The following is a 10,446-nucleotide window of genomic DNA, read 5'->3' on the forward strand; positions in this document are numbered from 1 at the left end:
CACAATGCGATCTATGTGGATATTTTTCTATCAATTCTGAACAAAAAACACTAATGTATCAGGCTCAGAAATGGACAAGAACCTAATTGTCTCTAAATTCAAATTAGTTAAGAATTTATTTGTTCTCATTCTTTAAACAATATCTTTTTTAAATTATTTTTTATTCATTATATTAATATTCGTTTTTCAATAAATTATTGAATATATGGCATAATACAAACTAATTAATAAATTATTCAAATTTAAAAATATCATTTATTATAAAACTAAATAAATAATTTTTAAATATAATTTTAAATATATAATTAATAAACATAAAATTTGGTTAATACATTAATAATAATAATAACCTTATGATATACTATTAGTATTATAATCTAAATAATTTTCACAATAAAATAAAAATTATTGAATACATTATTTGATATATAGTGAAATTTTTATGAGTAATAATAAATTTAATTTTTTATCTCTTTAAACTAAATTAATAATTCTATTTGATATCTTTGCATTAAAATATACTATGAGTAGGCTACTACTACTAAATGAAATAAAACATAAAACATAATATATATATATATATATATATATATATATATATATATATATATATATATATATATATTATGGAGACTATTTATAAACTCAACAAACTCAAAGCATTAATAATATTATTACTCTATTAATAATATATATTATCATAAGATTACATATCGATAAAAATTTATCAATATAAGAATAAGGTGGATTAAAGTTTTATGTATATTAAAATTCAATTAAATTTACACATATTTTACTCAAAATTAGTAAAATATGTGTAAATTTAATTGAATTTTAATATACATAAGATTTTAATTAATCTACACTATTTTTTATTAATAAATCTTCATCGATCTGTAACTTTATGACAATATGAATTATTAATATATAGATTAATAGTATTATTGATACTTTGAGTTTGTTGAGTTTATAAATGGTCTCCATAATATATATATATATATATATATATATATATATATATATTATTTCATTTAGTATTAGTAGCCTATTCATAGTATATTTTAGTGCAAAGATATCAAGTAAAATTATTAATTTAGTTTAAAGAGATAAAAAAATTAAATTTATTATTGCTCAAAATTTTTTTATTATATATCAAATAATGTGTTCATTAGTTTTCACTTTATTGTGAAAATTATTTGGATCATAATACTAATAATATATCATAGGGCTATTATTATTAATGTGTTAATCAAATTTTAATGTTTATTATTTATATATTTAAAAATTATATTTGAGAAATATTTATTTAGTTTCATAATAAATGATATTTTTAAATTTGAATAATTTATTAATTAGTTTATACGTATTATACCATATATTCAATAATTTATTGAAAAAAGAATATTAATATAATGAATAAAAAATAATTTAGAAAAGATATTGTTTAAAGAATAAGGATAAATAAACCCCTAATTGATTTGAATTTGGAGACAATTAAGCTCTTGTTCATTTCTGAACCCGACACGTTAGCATTTTTTGTTCAGAGTTGACGGAGAAACACCCACAGGGACCACGTTGTATGTCACGAAAATAGAGAACAGGGATCGAAGTGGATCATTTTTATCTTGAAGGGTCGAGTTATCATTCTGAGAAATGGACAAGGACCGAATTGGTAGTTCACTCAAAAATTTAGAACCAATTCAACAACAATTATATAAGAATAACTTTTAACACAAACAAATCAAACATAATTATCATGCATTATCGTTGGATTGGTCTTAAATTATTTAAAAATTTATCTGTCAAAAATATTTTTGATACAAATAAAAAACTTTTAAATTAATTAAAACAAAACAAAATTTAAGTATATTTTTAAAATATAAAAAACATACTTTATTCAATATATATATATATATATATACTGTTCTTGATCTAATCTATTCCCCCACACGGAGTTGAAACTGGTAAAATACAATATAATAATGCACGCACAATAATCAAAATGGATTCCTGAAACATAGTTTATGCTTTTATGTTGAGAGCTGCTATAGTGCTGAAAGAAAGATTCTTTAGCAGCTGTTGATCCTGTATGTCTATAAGTGGTGGAAACACGTGTTTTATAAAAGGAATTTTTTTTCTTATGACCATAGATGATGGAAATGAAGTCCAATGTTAAAAAACATTAAAGAGTAAAAAAAATTATTTTTGTTCATGATAGTCATGGAAGGAGTTGTTTTCCCATGTGTGAGTGAAGAGAGGCTTTTAGTCCACCGTGAGAACATTAGTTACTCTCATTCGAATCCTATGTCACTGTGTCACTGGAGGAATGGAATTGAGAAGAAACCCTAGAACGTGTGAAACAACAACGAGCAGTCAAGATCGAGCTTAGCAGTCTAGCGATCTACCCAGCTGGAAGATTGTCATCGCTATCGTTGGTTGTCCCCGGTTCTTGTCATTGTCCCTAACCTCACTGTTGTCGCATAAAGATCGAGTCGGTTGCATGTCGGTGGGGATGGTTAGCATGATGTCGTTTATGCGGGGTTCTTGGTGTGTTCGTGATAGCTATTATCATTTCCCGTGTCGCTGCCGTATCCATTGTGCTATTACCATCGTCACCATTAATCCGTTGCCACGGGTAAGCCGTCCCTCATCACTATAGCTTTGCTTGTGTGATCTTGGGTTGCTGAGTATCTATTATTTTAGAAATTTATAATTCGTCCATTTTACTGGACGGAATTTCTACGAATTAGAATCATAAGAACCGACTAGCTATCTGCTTATGCGTTTATAGGGCAAGATTTCACAACTCAAGCGGCATTATATACTCATCATCAATACATCGCATGATTCATTATGACAGGAGCTTTTGCTCATGGAGCTATATTTTTTTAGAGATTACAATTCAGAACAAAACGAGGATAATGTATTGGCAAGAACGTTAGACCACAAAGAAGCTATAATATCGCATTTAAGTTGAGCCAGCCTGTTTCTTGGATTTCATCCACAAACGCAAAGCTTATGGCTGACTGATATTGCGCACCATCATTTAGCTATTGCGATTCTTTTCCTGATAGCTGGTCACATGTATAGAACCAACTTCGGGATTGGCCACAATATAAAAGAGATCTTAAAAGCACACATTCCTCTAGGGGGTAGATTGGGGCATGGACATAAGGGTGAAACTTTCGTTATTGGGTTAGCCATACACTTCACATGTTTCTAGCGATTCACATGGCATTATCAAATGATATAAGTCTTGGATAAGAATCTTAAATCTGAGTTGTTGGGTTTAATTATAGGATGTTGAGTTAATAATACTAGTTGTGTTGTTGTTGAGGGAATTTCAGTGGTTGTTTTTCTGAGTTATGATGATTATCGTCGTTGTTTAGCCATTTTATTGGTTTGTGAGGGGTTTGAAAGAGCTAACGGATCTATTAACATTGACATGATACTACATCTTTTATTGAAATCTTTTCATTATACTATTAATTTAGGTAGAATGTGAAATGCAATGAAAGCAAATGCCAAACAACAATAGCTGGTTAAGACCATTTCCCGTTTGAGTGGCCGGAACCCCACAGCTTGCTTTGTCGTGGGGCATGGATATAAAACCAAACCAATTAGATTGTTCGTGTGTATATTTGTGTGCGCGTATGGTATAGTTAGATTTACTCGAGAGTTGGTATCCCGAGGGAGAGGTTAAAATTTTTATTGAAAGAATAACAAATGAGGTATATCAATTGCATTATAAAACCTTTAGAAGCATCTGATGTTGGGTAGAATTAGTAGCTGAAAGGTGTTACTTCGACATGAATATGTGCTTGTTGATTGTTGATGTTGCAATTCCTAATTCATTCGATGTATTGTTGAGGTACAGATGGAGGTGACTCTAAGCGAGGGGGATGCTGATTGCAGAGGGAGTGAATGTGATGCGTATGAGGAGTTGAACCATCGAGAATTTAGCGGTAGTGTGGCCGATGATGAATGTTGTGAGTTGGAAGACCTCGGCGGATTGAGTGGGGATGACATTTTGAAGAAAGTTTAGGTCAGCATTGATAATGCGTATGAGTTCTATAGGAGGTTTGGAAAACTTCATGGATTTGGGGTGCGAAAGGGTGACTCCGAGAAAGACTGTAAGGGGAATTCGGTTAGATATAGGTTTTTTTTGCAACAAGGAAGGATTGAGGGAATGTAAACACTACGACAGGGTTGTCAGAACGAGGATACACAAACCCGAGACAAGAACAAACTGCAAGGCAATGTTATCGGTATTTTTAGACAAAAATGATAACTGCTAAAAGGTGAGGAAGTTGTCGAACACTACCATGAGCTGACACTGGCAGGAATAGTGCACTTGATTGCCAATCATCGTGGGTTAACGGAAGTAGCAAAGAGTCAGATAGATGGGATACAAGCACATGGTATTGCATCTAAGATTGTAGGGTACATGGCTAGTATGGCTGGTGGATATTCGTTGTTGGGGTTCCTGAAGAAAGATGTGTACAACTATGCTGATAAATAATGGCATATTAAAATAGCTGACGGTGATGCAAATTCTGTAATAGTGTATCTAGAGGAAAAAGTTGAATCAGACCCCATGGCAATTGCAAAATATAATGTGACTAGTGATGATAGGCTAGTGAATTTGATTTGGGCCGATGGATCTAGCAGAGTTGATTACCAATACTTTGGTGATGTGTTGGCGTTTGATTCAACCTACAAGAAAAATAAATACAAGAGACCAATCGTGATTTTTTCTGGATCAAACAATCATAAAAGAAGGATTATGAATACAATGGTATACACACTGGAGGAATATGAGGAACCTGATGTGCACATAATGTCGTCCTTCAGGCAGTCGACTGGGAAGTTAAGCTGTCAATGTAATTTCTGGAAGAAGCATGGATATCCATGCAAGCACATGTTCTTTGTCATGAAGGTAGAGTATCTAAAGGAGATACCCGACAAGTTCATTCTGAAGAGGTGGAGAACTGATACAAAGTTCCCTGAGTAGTATACAAAAAATTGGGGAGACGTTAGCGAGCATGGTGTCATCCTCCAGCATGGGGCACTCCATTCCGCATCGCAGTGGATGTTTTTCTTGGGGAACAAAGGTTATCCATGTTCCAAAAGGCTATGTGTGGAATTGAATCTTTGTGTAAAGACCTCGAGTTAGATTACAGGGCATTTCATGGTGGGGTTCGGCCAAGCGCCGAACATGAAAGTGAAAGAAATCCCGTGGTCAGGGATCCAGTTGTTGCTAAGTCAAAGGACACCCCAAAACTTGGAAAGAAAAAAGCCCTTGGTAAAAGGAATCGTTGCACCTGTTGCAAGGGGATGGGACACACAAAAAGAAACTGCCCAAACAAGGGTGAACAACGTCAACAATACAAGTTAGACGACAATTTATTCGAGGGAGATGATTTAGAGATGCCTGACTGTGTTAGTTAAAAAACTTTTCTCTGTGCAGCATCCATATGCTAGCTAAGACTTTTTGGTTACAGGATGATGAATGCACGTGGATAAACTGCACCGGCTTAGGATCCAACGATGATTGAGAGTTAACAGTGGGTGATAACTTAATTGTCGACCCCGGGGGCAAAGCAAATAACGACTTATTAGACAAGGTGAGTTATTTTCCAAAGTTAAGGTATGATTTTAGTGATTGTTAACAATTGGTAAGGAATAAACTTGTGTTGGTGTAACATATATATGGCTTGAACGAAAATATAATAACATACATAATGACTAATAAGTGTTATTTTTATAAAGTTTAGAGATGTGGAGTTTCATTTGATTAATTTCGAATCAAGGATTATGTCTTTGAGGGTTTGAATGAATTTAACGTAATGAGTTTTCATTTGGTTGAGTGGAATTTATGCTATGTTCGGTGGATTAACTTATTGGCTTGGAAATAAGTAAAAGAGTATATAAGCACTTAATGTCATGTTGCAAAAAGAGTGTACTGGTTTTTAGTTGAATTAATGTTGGACTAATAAGTAGAAGAGCATATAAGCACTTAATGTAATCTTGCAAAAAGAGTGTACTGATTGTTAGTTGAATTAATAAGATTAGTTACATTAGATGAAGTCTTCAATGGTGGATAAGTCTTTAAAGTTTCTATCCCTAAAGGTCTTCATTTTCTGAATCCTTTGAGGGTTGTGACCTCGGTTGATCTAATAAGAAATCCAATTTCTTTTCTTGCAGTTGCGATCCATCATGCATGGACTTAAGCCTGGTACATTTGGAAGGCCGAAACCATAGCCCATGCAATGGTACTACAGAAAAGCATGACTCGTAAGGGCATCTGATGTAAAGAAAGAGTATCATTGTGCGTGGTGATGGAAGGTCCGCATGCAATCTGTTAACCCCTTTGGTAATCGTTGTTTTCTTAGGAGAAGATGTGAACTCATCTTATGTATTTAGTTTCATATAGTTGGATTTTGTTGCCGATTGTTTCAAAAGTGATCCTGGATTAATCAATTCGTAGTTGGGCACATCGAAAGCTAGCACAACATTGTTAATTTCTATTCGATTTGGCATAGCCCTTGTATTCGTTAGTTTCAGTTAGATTGGTATGCTTTATATTTGACACAATAGTTAATGGTGTTTTCAAAGACAAAATTTACATATGAACCAGAAATGGACACTGGGCCCAACAATAGCCAGTTGATTTTTATTTGCCATTCTGGATTCGATAGGCTAAAGTGCAAACATTAGAGGATCTTGTTAACAACATTTTGGATCCTTAAAAGTAGTCTCAAATGAGCCATGTGACACACTACACCTTTACGTCTATGCAATGAGGTCAAACGGGTTTAGGCACAAACCGTGAAGGTAGAGAAGCCATATTAAATATGAAATATATACTTAATAAGAGAAAAGTTTAACTGGAACACAATATAATGATGGTGCCATCATGCATTCACATAATTTGTTACACTAATCCCAAAATATCAACAGAAATGGCGTTACATAAAATGAGCATATTATGATGCCTAATATCACAGAAGAACTGCATATTAGTAGCCCTAATATGTTGTTAAAATAACATTTGTTTGTTCGGAATGATATACGTAGATTACCAAAATGCATGGAACTCACGACAAACATGATACCAAGTGGTCATGAGCCCCCCAAGAGTGTTACTCCGCCACAAAATAGTTACTGGAGGTAGCCAAGGCCGAACACGTCATATAGCGATGCTTTGACTCAGAAATCGGTTTGGGTTTGTGTAAGATCCGGTTAATTAACGGCTAATTAACCCATAAATGAGAATTTATTTTAGAAAGCTAAAAATATTATTTTTATGGCTTAATATGATAGAGGAAGTTGAGACGAGAATTTTGGTACCAATTTTATAGAAATCGGACCAAGATTGGACCGAACGGGCCAAACCGGGCCAACCGGACCCAAAGTGGGCCCTTGACCCAACTAAACTAAACCAAAACCCTAGTTTTCAGCACTCTCTCTCCTCATTTGTTACACACACACACGCTGAAATGGAGGCCATGGAGGGAAGAACACTTTCTCAAGTTCTTTCTCTCATTTGATCTTCAAACCACCATAACTTTTGATCTAGAGCTCCGATTGTCGCACCGTTTGCGGCCACACGTTCACCGCAGAGAGCTCTATAAAACCCATACAATCAATCTTGAGGTAAGCCATATTTTGCTCTTCGAAATTCCAGCCCTTGTTTTCGAGTTTCATGGACAAAATGTTGAGATTTTGGGCTCTTTGATGTTATAGGAACCAACTCTCTTAAAGGAGAAGGTTAATCTTGTCTCCTTGGACCTTGGGTATGGTAAGATTCTCAATCCTAGTGTAATTTGTTGTTCTATGATGTTTGGGTATTGGGATATTGTGTATGGGTATGATGATTGTGGCTTAGGTTGTGTATATGTGAATATTGGAGCTTGATTGGTGATTTTGGAAAGCTTGGGAGAGAGTTTTGTGTGATAAAATATGTTTTTGGAAGTGTTGAGACCTTGAAAACTTGTGGACAAGTGGTTTGGAAGTGCTCCGGTTGAGCTTGGGAAATCGGCTAAGGTATGGTCTCAGTTTCCTGTATCTAATATGTAATGTGGTAGGAAATACTTAGGCTAGAGGCCCTAAGATAGGCATTGAATTATTGATATTGTTGAATGGTTGAGATATATGATGTGATCATATATGTGATTATGAATATTGATGCCTTGATTGTGTGATATATGAGAAATGCATGTTGTGATATATGCTTGATGAATGATTGAGGTTGAATTGGTGGGTGGTACCATATTGATGGTGAGTATGATGATGATTATGTATAATGATGGTTGATTGGAAATGGTATTATTGGAAATTGGGATGAGGAAGGATGTATGACATAATATTGTGTTTGTCCTTTAGCCCTTTGATTGAGAAGTGTTAAAATGGTTGGGTGGTGATTTTGAAAATTTTGGTAAAGTGTCAATGTGTGAATTGAGGATGGCTTGATGTTGATTTTGGTATATTTTGATTGATTTCAAAGGAAAGGGATGAAATTGGCATGTTTTAATTGATTTTGAAATTAGTTGAAAGTGGCTTGTTTTGAAAATGGCACTTTGTGGTTTTGTATGAAAATATTATTTTTGGGCATACTTTGACGGGACATAACTTGGACTACGGATCTCTGTTTTGTGCTAAATTTATTTAGAAATGAAATTAGATCCGGGATGTCCATGCCATTCGAAGAACGGGTGAAAACGATTTAAAATGAGAAAGTTATGTCTGTCGGAAGATTGGGGGTTGAATCTGTAAATTCTGCAGCTTTTAACTTAGAAAATTTTTAGCAGAATGACCCTCCGCGCGTAGGCGCACTTGGCGCGTACGCGTCGATGCGCTGCACCAAATGTCCAGCTATTTTCCAGAGAGTTGTGCCAGAGTTGTGCCAGTTTTGTACCTGGGGCGCAAGAGCACCCACGCATACGCGTGGCTGACGCTTGCGCGTCGTTTGGCTAATTTTCAATCCGTGCGTCCGCGCGCATGACGCTTGCGCGTCAATGAGTTTTTGTGGCCATCCACGCGTGTGCGTGGAGTGCGCGTACGTGTGGCCCTGTTTTCATCCCAAAGTTGATTTTTGAGTTTTAAAAGCCAAATTTCATACTTCTAAGCCTCCGATCTCACCACTTATGTCTTAAATCATTATGATATGCCTAGCAATGAGATAAGGAGCTAGTGAATGTGGTAACTTGCGAGTGAAGTAAGGGAAAATGGATGATCATTGAGGATCAAAGATGATTATGTGAGATGCGGTGGATGGCGGTGGAAGTGCTGGTTATGCCATGGGCCGAAAGGCCGTGATTGTTAATGAATTGGCTGGTTATGGATTTAACCATGAGCCAGATGGCTGGATTATTGCCATTTGACGGCGGGGCCATGATTATGGCTAAGTATAAATGCATATATGTTGTTGAATGAATTGTGAATGTTGCACTTCCACTATCGGAGATGAGAGTTTCCCTAGGAGAAAGCAGTGGCTAGCCACCACGGCTCCAGGTTGAGACTCGAAGCTCTTTGATCCGATGTCGTCAGGGTGGCCGGGCACTGTGAAAGCCCCGGATGAGCTCACCCCCATAAATATTCACCAGTGAAGGTGATGGATATGGATCATGATTATGATCAAGTTTATATTGAGTATAACTCGAGTTGGGGAGACACGACAGAGGGACAGTCCAATGGTTAGCTAATAGCTACCAGAACTTGTCGGGTTGGCTCTATAACCGACAGATGATATCATCAGCCACTAGGGACAGGCATTCATCATATGCATACTATATGAATTGTTTGAGATTGCCTATTTGATTGCATATTACTTGCTAATTGTCTAAATGCCTTATCTGTTCCTAATTTTAAATCTCTTGTCTGATATAACTGTGTTTGCTACATTATACTCCTGCTGGTGTTTGGGAGGTCTGAAGGAATTGGAAAGAGAAGTATTAGTTAGACTGAAGGATCTTTAGTCAGTTGCCACTTACGGTTTAGCTTGTTTATAAGCTTTGATATTATCTGGAGGAAGTTCTAGGATTACCTTCGGCTTTCCTCTTTTATTATGTATTATATATGTGGAAGCTGTTACCATGCTGGGGACATCTGGTTCTCACCCATGCGGATTTTGTGGTTTTCAGATGCAGGACGTGAGGTTTCTCGTTGAGGCATGCTGGAGACTTCTGGATTAACGAAGATCTTTTGTTCTCGGGACTCTGTTTTGGTTTATATGTTTTTCTTAGATACTTTTATCTCCACTAAATAATACAAACTGTGATGACTCCTCTTATAGGAGATTTTGGAGAATAGGTTCTCTGTTTTTATGTCCCTTTGGGTTTCCTTTGGGGTTTCCTTATTTTATTATATGTATATATTGCTATGCTCGGACCGGTTATCTTCGCAATCGGATTTTGAATCTTGATATTCCTGTTTTTGACACTC

General features: G+C 35.4%; 1 pseudogene; it reads left to right on the plus strand.

Annotated features, from left to right (window-relative positions):
• Positions 1–3,877: 3,877 nt before the first annotated feature.
• On the plus strand, positions 3,878–5,014 carry LOC148566949 (protein FAR1-RELATED SEQUENCE 5-like; annotated as a pseudogene).
• Positions 5,015–10,446: the final 5,432 nt, after the last annotated feature.

The sequence above is a fragment of the Arachis ipaensis genome, chromosome B4 (assembly GCF_059453495.1).
Source record: "Arachis ipaensis isolate K30076 ecotype BB chromosome B4, ASM5945349v1, whole genome shotgun sequence".
In the NCBI taxonomy this organism is placed as follows: Eukaryota; Viridiplantae; Streptophyta; class Magnoliopsida; order Fabales; family Fabaceae; genus Arachis; species Arachis ipaensis.